The sequence below is a fragment of the Macrotis lagotis genome, chromosome 4, assembly GCF_037893015.1.
Source record: "Macrotis lagotis isolate mMagLag1 chromosome 4, bilby.v1.9.chrom.fasta, whole genome shotgun sequence".
NCBI classification, from domain to species: Eukaryota; Metazoa; Chordata; class Mammalia; order Peramelemorphia; family Peramelidae; genus Macrotis; species Macrotis lagotis.
Window position 1 is genome coordinate 10,481,864 of NC_133661.1, and position 20,281 is coordinate 10,502,144.

General features: G+C 47.4%; 1 protein-coding gene across 2 annotated transcripts in view; it reads left to right on the forward strand.

The window, feature by feature from the left end:
* Positions 1-20,281, forward strand: part of FAM53B (family with sequence similarity 53 member B) — a 64,473-nt gene that overhangs the window by 21,633 nt on the left and 22,559 nt on the right. The gene's annotated exons all lie outside the window — the stretch shown is intronic.

A 20,281-nucleotide genomic window follows, 5' to 3' on the forward strand; every position in this document is an offset into this window, starting at 1 on the left:
GGCGCCCCCCACATTCTGTTGAGTGTGATTGTGGGGGCTCAGCAATCAAGGTGGGAGAGAGGAAGCCCCATGATTCCTTGGGTTATTCTCTATGACAAGAAAGTCTGATGACTATCCTCACCTCCTAGAATTGTTTAACAGTGACCTTGAAACAAAATCCTTGTAGACCTAAGCATCTTCCTTAGCTGACTCTTTTGTCTAGGTGTCCTGCCATTGTCATCACTGATGGGTACTTTAGACTAGTGATGGAATAATGGGAGCCTTGAATGATATTCTAGCCTCAAAATAATTACCTGCACAAAGACCACCATGTTAATTTTTTAGGGAGTTGGAACCCAAGGCTATGTGGCGACTGTTTCTTGAGGGTTCTGTAATGTTCAAGTAGATTGAAAGCCTGGTGGTGGGAGCCAGGATCTGGAGGGAACTTCGGGAGAAGGAAAGGGCGACCATCAGAGGGCCCTGCCCAAAGACCTGCCCAAATCACATTTCTCAGGGCCTCCTTTAGACAGTTCTGTGTTTCCAGTTTTGGGAAGGTGTAATAGATAATTGTAGTTTGGACAACTTTGACATCATCTTGAATTTAAAGTTCCTAGAAGACCTTCTGGAGAGGGGGGGGGTTGCCCACTCATTCTGGGGAGCTGAATTCCAGAATGGGAAGATCTTCCCTCCTTCCCTCAATGCCCCTGTTTCAGGCGAATTGTACCACCTTCCTCCCTTCCTCACTGTTTGGGAGGGGTCTCTGGAAAATGCTTTTAGGCTGTAGGGTGACTGCATTTCAGTCCTGAATGTGGAAGCTGTTTTTGTTGCTGAATGCTTTGGTTTGGGCCAGTCCATTCTTTCAGGTGCCCCCCCCCATCTTGGTCTGGCTCTTAGGGATGGGAGGAATTGTCTTGATGGTAGCCCCAAGTTCTTAGGCCAGGCTGGGTTGAGGTTGGCCCATCTGAGAAGCTTGTCCTTGCAAGGCGATGCCGGCTCCATTGATGCTTGCCTCTAAAGTCCACTGGGCCAGCTAAGCCAAGAGGCCAGCTTGCTTTCCTGGGAGCTGGTGTCTCATCGTCCTTGTTTCTGTTTTTACTTTCTCCATTTCTGACCATCTAACCAAATGGTGATTGAATCCATTCACTGGGGCAGAAATGAGGGAGTCATCTTCCCCTTTCCCAGGGCAGTCTAGACTGTCATCAGCCAAAGGCTGGAGAACCTCCTTATGATGACTTCTGAAGAAACCCAGGGTCTGGCCTTCTCTGCATGGTTCTGCGTCATCTTAAATGCCACGCTTCTTTACTAGTTGTTAGGCTAGAGAGGCAGCAAAGATGATTCTCACACACGTGATGATGTTTTATTGGCCACAAATTGAACTAACACCACTGGCGTCCTTGGAGGTGTGGAATGAGGATGATTTTTAACACATATTGGTGAGCCTCACCAGGCCCAGGTCTAGAGGAAGATTGCTTCATTGGCTCCAAGCAGGCCTCTCCGAAGGGGAGTGGGTGGGTGAGAGGAGGGTGGTTTTGGGAGAAGGCCAAAGGAGGCTGCCATGAATGTAAACAGGTGTCTCATGGCCAAGGGTGTATCCTCACCAGCCAGGCCCTGGGTTGGTCAAAGACACTACAAGGTAGAGGAGAGAAGGCCTCAGCCCCTTTGCCACTTCCACAACAAGCTACTGCCCAAGGGAACTGCTCTAGAATTGACTTCTGGATCCTTTCAAGAGACACTTGAGGACCCCAAGACATGAGGATCACCAAGCCATTCCCCAGACCTCCAGCCACAACTTTTCTCCACATGGCTGTGATCCTCCTGAATTTGTGATGAAATGATGGATAGACCTTCATTTCTTGGTGGAATCTGGGAAATGTTGGCCAGGAAACATGGGCAGATCCCACTTCTGTGAGAAGGGCCTGGTGAAGTCTTTGAGGTCAGCATGGAAGAGACCAATCTGCTGATAGTCCATCATCATGTTCTGGGAACACAAAGAAATGCAAAAATGGTTCCTGCCCTCAGGAGGCTTACAGTCGAATGGGGGACAAGCTCTAGAAGGGAGAAATGGGAGATACAGGTGGGGGGGGGAGGTAGGCCCTGGGGAGGATAGGGCAGAGCTCTTCATCTTGCAGAGTAAATGAGGGGCCCCCAGGCTCCCTTCTAGTGTCTTTGTTTTGGGGGTGGATGGCTGTTATATTGAACTCAGAAAATAGAAGGAAGGGGAGGGGAAGGGACTTGTCAAAGGTCACCCAGGCAATGAGCTTCCAGGGCTGAATATCAACCCAGTCAGGATGTTTTTGCCTGCCCCAAGCAAGGAGAATCTCCTTTATTTTTCTTCTTTTTTCCTCCTCCTTTCTGTTCTTCTGCCTCCTTCTCTTAATTTTATTTTTCTTCCTCTTTTAAGATGGAAGAGGAAATGTTGGTAAGCTGGCTCTCTGAGAATGTGTGAGGACCCAGGATGAAATTTGCTGCTTAAAGGAAAAAGGGGGTGGGTGCTTAATGGGTGCTTTCCATGGGGCAGTGGGTGCCTGGTCTGCCCCCTCCCAGCCTGTATAGTCTTGAGCCAGTCACTGCTGTCCTTGGGCCTCAGAGCTCACTTGGACTCAGTGACCTCTGAGGTCCCTTCCAGTTCTAAAGGAAGATATCCACATGTCAAAACATAGTCTCTTCAAGTGTTGGGGAGATTTGTCCTACAAACCCCAACCCCTCACCTCCCCTGCCCACCAGTTGCCTATCTGTGCCAAGATCCAGGGGAACATGATGATATGATGGATAGGTTTGGCTCTACATTACCTTCATTAAACACACACACACACACACACACACACACACACACACACACACACACGTGTACACACTCACTCACTCTCTGTCTGTCTATCTCTCTAACTGCCAAAATCTCAATCTGGGACACAGAGGAAGAAGTCAGGTGATAGGAGCCATCTGGGGAGAGAATGAACAAATGTTTTTAGAAACAGGGATGATTCCAATGTGTAATCCTAACATGGTGGACCAACCAGGGACTCATTCATGAGATAGCTGCCTTGCCCTGTTATTGCAATCAGAACTACTTGTTTGCCCAGGCTGGGCTTCTGTGCCCGGCCAAGCTTGGGTTGCCTTGGTGCCCATATCCTCCTGACTCAGTGACCCTGGAGCAACTTTCCTCTTTGACCCACTCTTTGGAAGGCTGTTCAAGCTTGGTCCTCTTTTATGAGGTTTGACAGTTGCACCCTGCTTCTTGCCAAACAATCCTGCTGCCTTTCCAGTGGCTGATCTTGGGCACGCTCATTGTCAACAGGCCTCCGGATGGTTCTGTCAGTGACTTTATTTATTTTGTATTCTTTGGTGGTTGCGCCTCTGACCGCCGTACATCATTCAGCTTCCTGGACGCCTTCAGCCATCACAGGGATTCAGAGACAGATGATACATGTCTCGCCTCAACTTTGGAAAAAGTGACAATTATAAATATTACCCGCTCATGACCATGTCCCTGGGTATCGTGGCCCTGGCTGTATTTCTGACTTGGAGTGGGACAGCTCAAAGAGCAACAAATTGGATTTCTCAGCAGTCCATCAGAAAGGAGCAAGACATTTCAGGGGGAAAAGAAAACACCCCACCCGAAGGGTAATTGGTTGCAGCTGCCTGGCCTAAAACACAGACTGGGGTGTTTGTAGATGCCTAAAGGACCCTTCAAAAGCTAACCAGGGGGCATTTTTTGAAAAAGCAAAGTCACGTTCACTCCCCCCCCACAAAATAACCCCATGAGGTAGAGAATAACATTTCACTATAACTTAGGGGCAATGTCCCAATCCTGGAATTCATGGGGTCTTTCTGACAAGGCCAAGACAGAGCTGAAAATGCCCTTTAGTCCAAACCACTGGCTGAGCTTTCTTTTGGTTCGACCCTCTCATTAAGGTTCAAAGTGTTGAATGACTTCCCCAAGATCTCCGGTCAGGGAAGAAGAAAGTGCAGAGCTGGGAGTGGGGCCAGTTGGACCTCAGACTCTGGTGCTGCACCATTTTGTAGGTGCTTGGGGAACTGAATCGAGTGGAGTGGACTCATATGGTCAGGTGCCATTTTGCTGGACTAGATGTGACCTCTCAGCCCTCGACCCTTCTTCATCTTCTCTCTCATTAAGGGTGGCTAACTCCCAAACTGGAGGAAGTGCCACCAAGGCCTAAATCAACATCCCTGAGACCCAGTTTCCAAAGTCAGTATTTGGGGACATGTTTGCAGTGTAGACAGAGCCAATGGGAGTAATTAAAAAAAAAATCCATTTATTTATTTATTTTTGGTTTTTGCAAGGCAGTGGAGTTAAGTGACTTGCCCAAGGCCACACAGCTAGGCAATTATTAAGTGTCTGAGGCTGCATTTGGTCCTCTTGACTGCAGGCCGGTACTCTATCCACTGTGCCACCTAGCTAACCCAGCTTCTTCCTTTCTTGAAGTGACCAGGAAGCTGCCTACCAATTTTCCCCTTTTCAGTATCACCAGACTTGGACTTATCGAGGTCAAACAAGCCAGTTAGAGGGCATTCCTTTTGAGAAGATCAAAGGCAGATGAGTCTTGTCACAGTGACATGAGAATTCATTTTTGTTGCAAGGCAAATGGGGTTAAATGACTTGCCCAAGGCCACACAGCTAGGTAATTATCAAGTGTCTGAGACCGGATTTGAACCCAGGTCCTCCTGACTCCAGGGCCAGTGCTTTATCCACTGCACCACCTAGCTGCCCCTGAGAATTCATTTTCTTTACGATGGATCTTGGCAATGAGGAAGAGCCCCCAAGTTTAAATTAGGAAGGGGTCTGAATTGCTCACTGTTTTCAATGGAACAATTTAATTACTTGCAAGAACATTGGAACTTGAATCTGCCAGGTGTAGCCCAGCACCGACCTGACTTCTAGTTATGAATAGTGGAGACTGATCTTTTATTTGAGAGACTAGAGCAGCATCAGCTTGTGCCATGTTGAATCTGTGCTAGTTCTGAGGATGTGGGGAGCTTCAAAAGTGTGTAGCTCTTGAATGGAGAGCTTCCACCAAAGGCCCCTCCTGACTGGTGCCAAATGAGGGGTTGTAGAGGTGATCTTGGGCTCCTAACGACCAGGCAGAAGCTTGGGCAGGTTCTACCAGCTGGAGATTGTATGTACAGTTCTGAGGGCAGACTGAGAGACTGGACCTGTCTGACTTCACAACTTCTCAGCCTCGTTGAGTTCTGATGTTGACTATCATGGATGACCCTTTATGACTTCAATCACTCCCAAAGAGTCCTCTGCCTAAGTATAGATAGTTTTTAATCTGGGTTGGTGGAAGGAATGGCTCATCGTTTGAGAATGGATCCTGTATTTTAGATGTTAGAGCCAGAAGGAACCTTCAGGGCTTCTCCCACTACCATTTTGTAGGCAATAAATTTGTGTTCAGAGCATCCTGGCAGCTTGCCCCCAGCTAGCTCAGCCATGGAACCAGGACTCTGTGCTGCCAGATATGGTAGATTGTCCATGTCATCCCCCCCAGCTCTGCCCATACACCTTGTCCTCTTCTTACCTTCCCTGACAAGAATCAGGGATTTCTACTCCCTATTCTCTGGAGCTTCTCCAAGCTCAGCTAGGACCCTGGTGCTGTGGGAAGCTTTGGATGTCTGGGTAGCCTAGCTGGCTTCTTTCACAGTTCCAATATGTTCTAGATCCCACTAGAGCTCTTTGTACAGCTGGGCCACATCTGGTCAGTTTATAACAGCTGGAGATAGGGTGTGAGGAGATTGGCAATGCTGAGTGAATGGGCTCCACTAATGAAGTTGAATGATGCCTAGCCACACTCTTCCACACTAAACTTTGGTGGACCCGGTCAGAAGCTTTTCCCTTTTGGATTTCTAGTCCCTTAGCAGTATGGAGGATAAGAATTTTTCACCTTCATTTGGCGTCTGGCTAGGATATATTTTTCAGAAGATGAATTGGCCTTGACCTTAGAGGTCACAACCAGGGACAGAAAGATGGATGTTAGAAGGAGACAGATTTACAGGGATCCTGTTAAGGTCACACTTAGATTGGGTAACTTCTGAGCTCCCATCCAGGTTGAAATGATATAATTTTTTAAGCATTGCTATATTCTTTAGTTGATTAGATTTTGAGCTCACTAATGGAGGCACCTGAACCATGACCTGTCCATACTGGCCCATTTTGTACAACTCTTGCCCATGGCTTCCTGTAAAAATACCTCATGGTTGGGGACCAGGGAGGGAAGGGTCTTCCCAACGTGTTGTGGCTACCAGTGAGACCAACCCACTGAACATCTATCTAGACCTTACCCTCCGTACAGGACCAACCCAGTTTCTTTTCTAGTCTCATCTTCTTGTATGAAATTCTTTGTTGGTGATATGCAGCAGCCTATCTATCCCCACCATATTGACCTCACCCTAATTTAAATTTGGCAAGAAAATGTTTAGTTTTAATTTGTCAAAGACTGTGGTAATCCCAGAATGTTGGTGTTAAACATGGGTTTTGGTTTGAGCTAGGCAGGTACTATTCAGTTCCCCCAAAACATTTAATTCATTAATGACTATTCATTTTTGCATGGTTGGAGAAAGGGAAATACAGATAGTTGTCACAGAGGAGAGAGAGAGAGAAGAATGAATGAGTCAGCCAAGGATGAATTGGTCGACTCCTAATGACCCCTTCTCGCCATGAAGCCAAACCCTGGCTCCCCATGGGGCTGCTCCCCTCTGTCTTTGCCCTATTCATAGCCTAGGCAGAGGCAGGTTCAACAAAGCCTATGGCCTTCCTCAATGACACCCTTTCCCTGCCATGAGAAGCAACAGTTAAGAACTGCAGACATAAATTCTGTGCAGAACAAACCCTTTGCTGAAATTTCCTGGCAGTCAAGACCTTCCTTTGATTAGACTCAAAGTGGGTGTTAATGACCTATTTATGGCCAAAAAATGAATAATGCAGCTTTTGAAAGTTAGAGTTGAACTCTTCCATGATTTGGGGGAGGGGGCTGTTTTTAAAAAGAGATAACTGGCTTCTAAATATATCCCAACACAGCAACCAGAGGTGAACCTGGTTGCAGTGTGGTAGGCTCACCCCCCTGCCCCTTCATTAAGCCAGGTCAAGGTTACATCTTTCAGGCAATCTATATTTGGGCTGCTATCAGCCTTAGTAAACATTCCATGTGTGGAGGGTCAGGATCCTGAGGTTTCTAGAGAAGTGGAGTCAGCCTTGATTCCCTCTCCCCATCTTTCAGACACTTACATCTTTTTTAGCATCCCTTTTTATCTCATTATATAGATGAGAAAACTGAGATTGAGAAGTTCAGTGACATACCCAGGGTCACTCTGCTAAGGAAGTATCTGAGACTAGATTCAAACTCAGGTCTTCCTTCAAGCTTATTCCTACATCCCCTTTGCCGTCTCCCCACCAAGAGGAGACTGGTCACCCCCACCTTCTCTCCCGCTCCAGCAAGATCTCCCTTTTGTCCCAGACAGGACCCCTACCCCATCTCCCAGGAAAACTATTCTGAGCTTTGGGGTGATTTGGGACTCCCCACACTGAGATCTCAAGTCAAGATCCTCATCTAGAAACACAATCCTAGATATGGGAAGGAGATGTTGGGACACCTGGTCCTCCCAGGGTAGCCAGTCCCTTCACCTTTGAGATGAAGAAACACTAGCCAGGCTTCCCAAGGTCCAAGGCCAGGTCCAGGAGTGGCTGCAGTGGAGAGACTGGCCATCACATTGGTCTGTCCACACACCGCACGTGTCTGGGCTGCACCCCCATTATTGGCGCTCCTCTCAGAGGAGTGAGGCTTGCCAGGTTTCAGACTCAAGTGTGGTATCATGTCTCATGGGAGGGGTTTGGGAGCTGGCACCAGGCAACAGCAAGATGAGGCAAGCTTCAGCAAACATTCTTGGTTTTGGTGGGGCCGTTTCTGAGGATGGGAGAGCATTTGATGAGCAGAAGAAGAGGGGCAGAACCCTGGAGGGTCATGGGTGGGGTGGAGGGGGCCCCCCAGGCTGAGGCCTCCCTAGGAGAGGAGGCTCTCCATCTTCTCCTGGATTCTCCTGCCTGTTCCTGGATGTTGGCAGATGAATAGACACATGAACCTGAGGGTGGATTTTGTCCTTAAACTTCCCCCATAGTGCCAGACACTTAATGAAAACTCGGGGACTTGTGCACACATAATGCCTCAGTTGGACCATCACACAATACACTGAGGCACAGGGAGCTGGTGCTCACCCCCCCCAAAAATATTGTATTTTTATTGAATTCAAATCTACAAACATTTAATAAGTGTGTGACATACCAAGACAAGAGGGGAGTGGGCCTGTCCTCAAGCAGCTTACACTCTATCAGGTCAGTAACTAGAGAGTGAAGGGAAGTCAAGGAAAGTTGGAGGAGCCATCAAGGGACTGGAAAAATCATCATGGTGAATGGAAGAATGAGGTCAGCAGTTAGGGAGGGGAGAAGGATTGCCTTGCTTCGGTGAGTGACCAGTTGAGAATGTAACACAAAGCATCATTGGTCAAGCTCTGTGGGCCTCAGTTTCCTTATTATATGTAAAATGGGGAAAACTTTAAATGTAGTGATGTTGTGAGATGGAAGACATTGGTTTTCAGAATTGTCCTAGGCTGACCACTCTCCAGGACAGGGACAGCACATGAGCAGCCACTGACAGAGTGGGCTGATGAACATGGTGGCTGCCGATTGAGGTGGGAGCCAGCACAACTCTGAAAAATTGCCCCAGGGAGACCAGAATTTACTAGAAACAAAAAATGTCTAGAGGCATAGCTAGACCTAGGGAAAGAGACTGGTGATTGGTCTCTTTTTGAACAGGGGAGGAAACTGAGGCTCACAGAAGAGAGGGTCTAGACTGCAGGCACACAGAGCCAGCACCTGACCCTGTCCTTCTCCAGACCACAGTCCCACACTACAGGTCCCCAGGCTTCTTCAGCTTCTGTCTGACCCATGTTGTGGTGGTTCAGCTTAGAATGAATGGCAGCCAAGCATCAGTCTGGGTGATTAATGCCCAATCACAAGACCCCGATGGGCATCTCATGTGGCATTACATTGGTACAGATGATCTGGTCTGGGTTCAGCTAGAAGTCACTGAGCTGTCTAGACAGGCTGAGGTGATGGTCTGTCCCTTTTCCTGGGGGATGCCAGGTCTATTTGGGCTTCAGCTGAAATCTGAAACTGGACTCCACAGAGTTCGTGGAGCAGGGCCCACAGCAGCTTGATGAAATTACAGTAACCTGGACACATGGACCCCAGGTGTGTGTGACATCTGAAATGGACCCGAGCAGCCTTGGAGCGGGGGTGGCCAAGGAGGTTCTCCTGACCTTGGTCCCCAGGCATAAGTGGACAGCAAGCATTGTGGAGCCCTCAGGTGCCCTTGGGTCAGACGCAGACAAACCCAACATGAGAGTCTTAGTTCTGTCCTCACCTTTATTTTCAAATGTTTTTAGTGTTGGTGTGAAGCTTCTGATGATTCCTGGGTGCTGGATTCTTTTCTCTCTGCCCTCCTGGTCTGCTATGCAGATGGAAAGGAGCTGTGAAAATGAGGAAACCCAGCTTTGCTGAAAGCAGCAGCTCTCTTCCATGTCTTCTTCTCTGCCTCCTTCTCTTCTTCCCCTTCCTCCTTTTTCCTCTTCTTCCTTCTTCTTCCTCCACCCCATTTTCCCTCTTCCTCTTTCCCCCTTCCCCAGTTGTGATTCTACTAATGAGCAAGGTCAGAATTGCTCATTTTTATGTCATCAAAAAGAAAAAGGAAACAATTTCTATCCTCAGGCACTTACGGTTCACTGGAGTGTGAAGGTTATGGAATTAAATATGAAGTGTGATACAAATGAATCTCTAAGGTAAAAAGGTGGGACACCTTTGGGGAGAGCCTCAGGCCCTTTCTGTATCCTTTAATTTTTTTTTCTTGCAAGGCAGATGGGGTTAAATGGCTTGCCCAAGGCCACACAGCTAGGTAATAAGTGTATGAGACCAGATTTGAACCCAGGTACTCCTGACTCCAGGGCTGATGCTTTATCCACTGCGCCACCTAGCCACCCCCTATAGTCCGTCTTTGTTTTAATGATTTTTGACCCTGAGAGGACTTCACTAGGAATGTTAACTCTTTTTGTTGGGTTTTTTTTGGGGGGGTTTTTGCAAGGCAAATGGGGTTAAGTGGCTTGCCCAAGGCCACACAGCTAGGTAATTATTAAGTGTCTGAGACTGGATTTGAACCCAGGCATTCCTGACTCCAAGGCTGGTGCTTTATCCACTATGCCACCTAGCTGCCCCTGTAGCCTTTAATTGGCTAGCTGACTCTGGGGGGTCCACACAGCCTGGGACTGTTAAGTTTCCTTCTCTGTCCAAGGGTGATGAACACAGGGACACTTACTTTACAGGGTTGGGTTGTGGGTCCAATGAGAAAATACTGTGTAAAGTGCTTTGCAAGCCTTCAATAGTTTTAACAGTGCCTTCCTCAGCCTTGTCATCCTCTTCCTCTTCATCATTTTCTTCCTTGTTCTTGTGATCTTTATCACCTTCATCATTTTTCTTTTCATCATCATCTTCCTCCTCATTGTCCTCTTCCTATCCTTATCATCATCCTCAGTGTTAATCATGATCCTCCCCTTCCTCCTCATCACCTTCATCATTGCCATCTTCATCCTCATCTTCATCATTGTCACACTCACCAAAGGCTGTACTAGAAATTGGGAAGAGCTAGGTTAGAATCCCGCATTAGACCATATTTGACTATGCCACATTGGATAACTCAGGTAACTTCTCTGCTTCAGTTTCCTTCTCTGAAATGAGGGGATCCAGAGTTTTCATTTGGACTCAATGACGTCAAAGGTCCTTCCCAGCTCTAAGCTTAAGATCCTGTTTCCTCATTTGCCTGTCAAGGAGAGAATTTTGGCCACGATGTGGACATCATCCAGTGGAGCATTGTTTCTGTGAAGGGTCACCCAGTCATTGGGACTTTGGCCCAGAACAGCCTCTTATTTTTGGTCTTGGGTCTGGGGTCCAAGAAGAGGCAGTCTGAGGGGGAATGTTGGCTCCTCTGAGGGGGAGCCCTAGCCCATCTCAGACCACATAGGTTGAAGCTTTTGATGATGGAAACCTCTTTGTCATCGGGATATTGCATTGGAAATGCCGCAAGGCAACTTGTGCTCAAGTGTGATGAACTTGTGGATCATGACATTCTTTGCCACATTTCCTGTGGAAGCCCCCGTACTCGAGTGTCCTTTGTCTTTACCTTATCTTCTCTTTTGTGCATTCCATAGTGGCTGCTACCTTGCTGCAATCCCACCCAGTGTCCAAGGTCAAAATTCAAGGCTAACACTAGGACACATCTGGGATCTCCTTTAGTGTGGGACAAATCTCCCAGAATTGAGCCTGGCTGGAACCCAGAGCATTTCCCCCTGAGCCCCACCTTGAGTCTTGTTCTACATTGAAAGTGGCTACAAGAAAAATCCACAGCTCCCAGCTCCAGAAAGGGGAATCAGCCTCTCCTTGGGAACTGAAGGAGGAAACATTTTGTTAAAATCATGAAAGCTCTCGGGTACCCATTGGTAGTGGTTGCTATTTTTCCTTGCCCTGGCTCTGAATCCTGTGTGTTGGTGGCCACAGAATCTCTTATTGTCCTGGGCCATAGTAGATGCTTAAGAAATGCCTCTTGATTGATTAATGGGACAATAAATTGATCAGTTGAATGTGGATTTTCTTGGACCTTACATTTGAGAGATCTAGAGGATTACCATTTAGTAAGTCAAGCTAAGTTTTAATCTCCCAATTGGAATAGAGGTTGGGCATTCACATGGATAAGAACCATGTGGGCTTGGCTTTTTGGCCACCATTTTGAAATCAAGAAAAACTAAAAGGGAAGCAAAGAACAAGGTGAAGAGCAGAGATTTCAAAGAGACTCAAATGTCTATGGCATGGTTCCCAACCCAAGATCAGTGATGTAGAACTGGATCAAACCCTGGAGGAACTCTTAGACCAGTCAGTTCATCTTACATACATGTAAGTGACTTGGTTAGGGTTATACAACTAGTGTCCACGGAAGATCTGACTCTAGAAAGTCCTGATTTTTTGTCTCTCAGTTTACAAGAATGTCATAAGGAGCCATGAAAACTGTTTTGATCCTATTTTTTTTAGTTTTTTTGCAAGGCAAATGGGGCTTGCCCAAGGCCACACAGCTAGGTCATTATTAAGTGTCTGATGCTGGATTTGAACTCAGGTCCTCCTGACTCCACTGGTGCTCTATCCACTGTACCACCTAGCCACCCCTTGATCCTATTTTTATAAAGAACCTAGAGCTTCTTTCATTCTCTACCAATGGATCTCTTCCTAGGTAGAAGTCCCTTCTACACAGAGACCAGACCCCTGTGTCCATGGGGGGGATTTCAGCCCTGTTTTTCACTGGGAATCTTCACAGCTCTGATCTTCAGTTTTTTGCAACTTGAGTCGGGGGTGATGGTCGGTTTCCAAAACCTCCACCTTCTGGAATGCCCCACCTCAGATCACTAGCAAAGCAGGAAAAATCACAGTTTTAATTCCAGAAGGATTCCAAGGAATGGCTTTGCTTCTAATACCTTCTGCAAGTTGGGGGTTCAGCTTTTTTTCCTATTATACAAATATCTCATTTCTTTTCCAATTACATACAATGGTAGTTTCTACCAATCATTTTTTGCAAAGATTTGAATTTTCTAATTTTTCTCCCTTCCTTGCTTCCCTCCCCCCCCAACAGTAGGCAATTGGATATAGCCTTTACATGTGCATCCATGATAAGCATAGATTGAAATGGAATGTGTTGTGAGAAGAATCAAATCCAAAAAGGAAGAAAACAGGAAAAAATGACAATTTTTAAAAATTGAAGATAATAATCTTGGACCTTCTTTTAAACTCTGTAGTTCCTTCTCTAGATATAAATGATGTTCTCCATCTGAGATCCCCTAAAATTGTCCTTGATTATTGTACTGATGGGGTGAACAAATCCATCAGGGTTGACCATCACCTCATGCTGTTGTTAATGTGTACAATATTCTTCTGGTTCTGCTCATCTTTCTCAGCATCAGTTCATGGAAGTCCTTCCAGGCTTTTCTGAATTTCCATCCCTCCTGGTTTCTAATAGAACAATGGTGTTCCATCACATACATATATCATAGTTTCTTGAGCCATTTCCCAGTGGATGGGCATCCCCTCAATTTCCAGTTCTTTGCCACCACAAACAGAGCTGCTCTGAATATTTTTGTACATGCGATATTTTTATCCTTTTTTAAATGATCTCTTCAGGATACAGACCCAGTAGTGGTTTGGCTGGATCAAAGGGTCTGCATATTTTTATTGCCCCTTGGGCATAATTCCAAATTACTCTTCAGTAAAGTTGGATCAGTTCACAACTCCATGGGGTTCAGCTTTTTAAGATAAATGCAAATAAGAGGCAGTCATGGTTAGTTTGTGACCAGGTGGGCAGAGGCAACCAAGCTGTACTTTGTTCTGAAATTTAAAAAAACAAAGAGCTGGTATAACTGTGTACGGGTCTGTGACCTCAGCACGCCTTATTCCCTTCACCTTCTTCTTCACCCTCTCCCTGAAGCCATCATGTGGTGATTATACTTTGCTGTAATTGGGGGTCAGATATTGGCTATATTTTGAAATTACCAGCCTATCAGGACTTCAGACGTTGCTTTTCGTTCCTCTTTTCCTTTCTCCTCTCATAGGAGGGAGGCCTTGTGTAATATGCCCTTGGACCCGTGCACATGGGGCCCAGGCAGATTTTATTGCCTGATTCTTTTGAATAGAGATAACCTGATTCTTGTCTTTGGAGCAGGCTGTCGGTGAGACTGACCCAGTGAACTCTTTCCTAGTAACGGAACCCCTTGGGACAGGAGCCAAGACAGACTGTGCTCTTCTCCATCCCATTCAGTGGCAGCTCAGGTTATACTGAGGCTTCCATCTTTTGGAGCGATTCTCTATGTTGACTCCTCCCAATCTCTCTCCAGCTCTCCTCCTCACCTCCGGTCACCCAAAAGAGCTGACTCCAAGGACTCTTTGCCTTTTGTCTTGTGAGGTAGGGAATTGTACTGGGGCTGAAGATCCAGACCATCCCACCTCCTCTTCTTTTTTATTTTGGTGACTCCCACATCATTCAGAGAGGGAAGAGGGTGGGCACATGGTTCGACTTGGGAACCTCTGCTGGACCCAGGTGTCAGAGACAGGCAGCAAACTCAAGAATCTGAAAAAAGACCTGGAAAGACCTTGCTCTCAGCCTCAGTTTCTCTCTCCATAAAATGGAGAGAATCATCCCTGCCCTGTTTCTTTCCCAGGGATCTTAGGCATCATTTGGGTCTGTAATCTATGATTCCTAAGCCTAATATTATTCTTATCTGTTTCATGGGAAGCACTGCGATTAATGAACTGGTGAGGGGGTGAACTGGTTAGCAAGGTTTGGATTAACTGTGCCTTTCCCTTATGCATGAATGTGGTTATTCTCTTCCCACCCACTAAACTTTAGTTCAGGTTACTAATTAACTCCTGTTTGGCAATTAAAAAATATCCTTTGCTTAAGTCTGTGAAACAGATCTGACCCAGTTTATCAGAATGAGTGGGCTTTTGCCTCCAGTGCCTGTTGACAGCTCTCCTCCCAAGGCCAGGGCCCCTCCCTTGGTGCCCAAGAAGTTGGAAGGTACACTTTCATAAACCAACCTGGGATCCTAATTGTCTTGGGGTATGGTCCTTTCGTAAGGCTGATTGGCCCAGCAATAGGAGAACAAGGCAAAACTGAGGCTGTTGAATTCCCCAGGGTCAGGTTAGAACCTCCTGAAAGCTTCTCTGGGTGGTAGGTGGTTCTCTCATCCAAAGGCAAGATGGAAGATTCTTCCTTAGCTGTCCATGGGGATTCAGGCAGGGGTGGCCCAGACTTCCATACCCTCTATTGGTCTTCCCATGGACTCTTCTGCTGGAGCACCCCAATGCAGCTTCTTGGAAGACCTGCCACCAACTTGGACGCTGACCCATAAGATCCTTGAGATGGATGGAGACATGAGTTTCTTATCTCTTCCAGAATTATATGAAAGCATGAATGATTCTCCAGGAGGCTATGTGGTTCTTGAAGACAAGGACAAGTTTTCAAAGACTATTGGCTTCTAAATCAGCAAGGACCTCAGTGACCATACAGCCAAAGCCCCTCATATTTCAGTGGAGGAAACAGCCTCAGGAAAGTTGGGGGACTTGCCCAAAGTCACACAGGGTGTGACTAGATAGCAGAGGCAGGAGATGTGACCCCACTTCCTGGCACATTAGAGGTGATTAAGAAGGAAAGCTTGTGGAATTGGTTTGAAGATAATGTATATGAAGGGCTGGGTCTAGTTCAAAGTCCTCTGTAAACACTGTTGTCCCCACATCCCACCACGTGCTCCCTCAGGTCACTTGTGTTACAAACCTCCATTTCCTAGGGCTCTTCTCTCCCTATCTTTGAATGAGTGGCCAATGAGACCTTCCCTTTGTCCTTCCTTTGCATGACCTCTTACAGTTGGTCATTCCTTCTTTTTTATCCTGACTGTGGCCATTTTAGCATGGGCCCTACTGTTTCCAGCTTGGGTGGCCCATTCCCTCATCCCTGCTCATTCTGGCTTCTCTCTTCAGCATCACTGCCCCCCCCCCATCAGTCAGTAAGGAATCTTCCTGAAGTTTGCCTGGTCATGACATGTGCACTTGGAGACTGAGATGAAGTCTGAATTCCTTGACCTGGTAATCATAGTCACATAATTTCCTAAAACCTCAGTTTCTAATTCTGTCAGTGAGGTGGTTGGACCCAGTGGTCTCCAGGCTACCTTCTATCCCAGTCTTGTCTTTCCAAGGAGAAGATGCTTGGTATTTGAAATCAAAAGCACCAGGGTAGGGGCAGCTATGCGCCTCAATGGATAGAGCACCGGCCCTGGAGTCAGGAGTACCTGAATTCAAATCTGGTCTCAGACACTTGATAACAACCCAGTTGTGTGGCCTTGGGCAAGCCACTTAACCCCATTTGCCTTGCAAAGACTTAACAAAAACATAAGCACCAGGGTGACATCAAATCTCTTGACCCTTCTGAGCTTCTGGTTTTTTGATAGTAAAAATTGCTTTACAGATAAAGGCATGCATTTCCTACCTTCCAATGAGAGAAAGAATGTGCCATCCATCCACCAACCAGACTCAAGGATGGCGGGTTTTTTTATGCTTTCCTTTCTCCACCCTTTATCCTTTTATGCCCTCTTCTTGGAGCATTTATGGTTAGATGATGGAAGCTGTGTTAGGCTTGAGTTGAGAGGCTTGGCTTCTAATTCTGTATGATCCTGGTTCTCTGAGACTCTGTTTCCTCATCTGTAAAACACCTCCTGGTGTCATACTTTGTGAATCCTAGAGTGCCATAGAAATGGAGTGGGGTGGGGTTCTGACACACTTTTACACCCTACTTTCTAATTTGCTGTGTTGTAAGCACCCAGAGGGCTTTAGCCCATCTTGGATAGCTAACACTCATATTAGGTATTCCAGAAAGGAATCCCCACGCTGCTCCTCCATGAACATGAGTAATAATAGCAATGGTGGCTCTGGTGAGAAAGCCAAAGCCACCATTTTCCTTGAGTTTAATCCCTTCAGAGTCACTTAGACACTGCTGCCCTAGGGTGGATGGGGTTGTGGAAAGAGGGTGATTCCTTTAGGAGTTCCAGGAAAACACCTTGTCTCTCCTGTTGAGTCATGTCTGGGCAGTGTTAGACCATAGGACTGAGCAAGATGGCAACCAGACCGTGGAAACCCTTTGGTGCCCACATGGGACTAGAGAACACAGGACAAGAATAATTGATGTCACATCTGGAAACACTGGGTTGGATCATGACATCAAAGGATTCTGGAACTGGAAGGACCTTGATGATCTTCCATTTCAGAGGAGGAAACTCAAGCAGAAACCAAGCCAGAACTTGAGTCATGCAGGTCCAGGTTTTTCCCCATAGTAAATTCTCTTCAAATGTCCTATAGTGTTTGGCTTTGGGGAGGTTTGGGGAGAGCTATATAGACACTGGGAATTTGCTATAACCCATGACCCTTGGTTTGCTGAAGACTTTGGAGAGTGGTCATCTGTGCCTGTGGCCGTCCTACAAGGGGCACACTGAGAGCCATGTTCTCGGAAGGCACACCATGCCTCTCTCTGGCTGTCGCCAGCCTCTGTCAATGCTCTGAATTGTTCATCAGGCCTTGACCTCACTGGCTCCTAAAGGATTTGGTTTCAGCTTCTATTGTCTGAAGAGAAGCCAAGCAGAGAGGGAATGGACTGGATTTCAGAGCTCCCACCATAGTAACTCAACTCAGGGGATTAACTCGGCTGCTTCAATAAAGAGGCACCTCTCTAATGTCCCGGGGATCATGGGGGCTCTAATGTGGGGCTCCAATGAGGGGCACAAGCTCTGGGGAGATGGAGCTTCTGAAAGGAATGAAATCACCCACCCAAGGAAGGATTTCAGGCCTGGGGTAATGGTCCCCTAATATAGTCTGGGGGGGCAGCCATCCTCCCCCTGCCTCCATTCATTGTATCATGGAGAGGCTCCTTTAATAAGGCAACAGTGAATTATGCCCACAATTCTCAAATATTCTTCAGCCATCAGGAAAAGAGTCATCTGGCGGTTAATTATCCAGACTACCCCTGCCCTGTGATCCTCTGATTCTGGGTTGAGCTGCTAAAGCTCCCCGTGTCTCAGCAGCTTATGGATGAAGCAAATGGAGTGTGAAGGCTGGCTCCCCAGGACGCATCTCTGGGAACTTTTGTCCTGGGGACTGGTGAGGTCACTGATTCTGAACTGTTTGCCTCATTCTGTTCTGGCCATGAACATTCATGAACCCATTAGACAGCCACAGATTTAGAGGCAGTTGCCTCTCAATTCCTTCAGACCCAGGGAGGTCACTTGGGAGAACCTGGGCCTTGGATTCCAGAGTCTTCATCTGGACATCGCAGTAGGATGTCCAGCTTGCACTTGCTTCCTATGTGTTGTTCAGTCACTTCAGTTGTGTCTGACTCTTCTTGATCTCCTTTGGGGATTTCTTGGCAAAGACACTGGAGTGGTTTAGTCGCTTCCTTCTTGCCCACTTTACAGATGAGGAAACTGAGGCCAATGGGGTTAAGTGACTTGCCCAGGGTCACAGAACTAGTAAGTGTCTGAGGCTAGATTTGAACTTGGGAAGACCAGTTCTTCCAACTCCGTATCTGGTGTGCTAGGCACTGTTGCCCCCACTCCTCCTCGCCATCCTCTTACTTGTCTAGGTCTCTCTGTTTTGAACCTCTTCTACTCATTCTTTGTATCTGGCAAGCAAGCTTAGCCTGTGGCAACCAAAGAGCAGGATGGGAATCTGTCTTGACACCTTGGGAAGACGGTTCACAGCCCAGCATTCATTTTCTTCTTTCTCATCCCAGGAGCAGGGGCCTCCCTTGGCCTGGACAGCTTCACCCGAAGCATGCGGTCACCAGAAGCATGCGGTCACCACTCACTGATGTGTGAGAGTAGGTGTGTGAGTGTGTGTGTGTGTGTGTGTGTGTGTGTGTGTGTGTGTGAGTGTGTGTGTGAGTGTGTGAGTGTGTGTGTGAGTGTGTGTGAGTGTGTGTGAGTGTGTGAGTGTGTGTGTGTGTGTGTGTGTGTGTGTGTGTGTGTGTGTGAGTGTGTGTGAGTGTGTGTGAGTGTGTGTGAGTGTGTGTGTGTGTGTGTGTGTGTGTGTGTGTGAGTGTGTGTGTGTGAGTGTGTGTGAGTGTGTGTGTGAGTGTGTGTGTGAGTGTGTGTGTGAGTGTGTGTGTGTGTGTGTGTGTGAGTGTGTGTGTGAGTGTGTGAGTGTGAGTGTGTGTGAGTGTGTGTGTGAGTGTGTGTGTGTGTGTGTGTGTGTGTGTGTGTGAGTGTGTGTGAGTGTGTGTGTGAGTGAGTGTGTGTGAGTGTGAGTGTGTGTGTGTGTGTGTGTGTGTGTGTGTGTGTGTGTGTGTGTGTGTGTGTGTGTGTGTGTGTGTGAGTGTGTGTGTCTGTGTGAGAGTGTGTGTGTGTGTGTGTGTGTGTGTGGTTCCATTCCCATAGCAGCTAGTGGAGGCCCCACTGCTGCGGCTTCTACCAGGGCTGCGCAGATGGGCCAGTTGATAATATTTTCTAAGAACTCAGATCATGGGGGAGGAGGCAGCTCCCAGCTTCATGAGAGAGCCGGGCCATCTGCCCCGGGGAGATGGGGAGGCTTCCTAGGCTGTCCGACCTCATCACAGCCCTGAGTCCTCCAGGCTAACGCCTTGGGCAGCGGGAGACTTTCCTCAAGCAGAGCTATCTATAAATGGCCTGGAGGATTTAAGGGCATGGCAACCTTCCTTCGCTTGGGGGGATCTGCTCCTAGAGGGTCAGTCACATACCTCCTGACTTGATGCTTTGAGAGGACCTTTTGGGTGTGACCCCATCAGCTCCTCCAGGCTCCGGGAAGAGGTCTCCTTTTGGTCCCGGGGCAGAGTGGATTTGGAGGCAGGGGAGCTGAGTTCAAATCCCTGCTGCTTGAAACTTACCCGTGACACCTGAAGCAAGTCACTTCCCTCCCTGGGCCTCAGTTTACTCCCCTCCCCCAGGGTATTGGCAGAGAAGGTAATCCATAAATGAGACCTGTCGCTGCCGTGACCTCTTGTAGCTTGTGATGCCATCTTCCCTTGGGTCCCCCCTTCTGTCTCAACTATGTGAGGTAGGGAGGCTGAGAACCTTGTTCACAGATGAGACTACAGAAGGATGAGGAGTTCAGAGGACCTACCCCAGTCACCTGGCACGTCAGGAGCAAAGCCTCCTGGGATGCCCATGGCTGTTCTGCCTCCTGGGTGACCCTCTTCCTGATGAAGAAGAGGCATCTGAAGACCAGGGGCAGAAAGGCCCATTGCTGAAAAAAAGCGTTTATTGATCTCTTTTGTGATACTCTCATTTACATCCCCCCCCACCCCTTCCCCTTCTTCCTAGCATCCTGTCTCTTATTTACCTAGCAAAGCATTTTGCAAATGAGATCTCATCTTTCCCTGCCGCACCCCTGGAAAGTTGATGCTATTCTGATTGTGATAGAAGAGGAAATGGGGACACACCAACATGAAGAGACTTGCCTAGATCACGCAACTGGGAAAGCTGAATTGGATCTCAGGTCTCCAGGACTGCAACCACTGCATTAACTTTCAGAGGAGGAAGAGAAAAAACATTCAATAAAACCACTCAACATATTGTTATATGCACTGCTTCCTGCCTGTGGACCCCCACCTCTGCAAAGGAACAGAGATGCTGCCTGCTCTTCTCTCCTTTG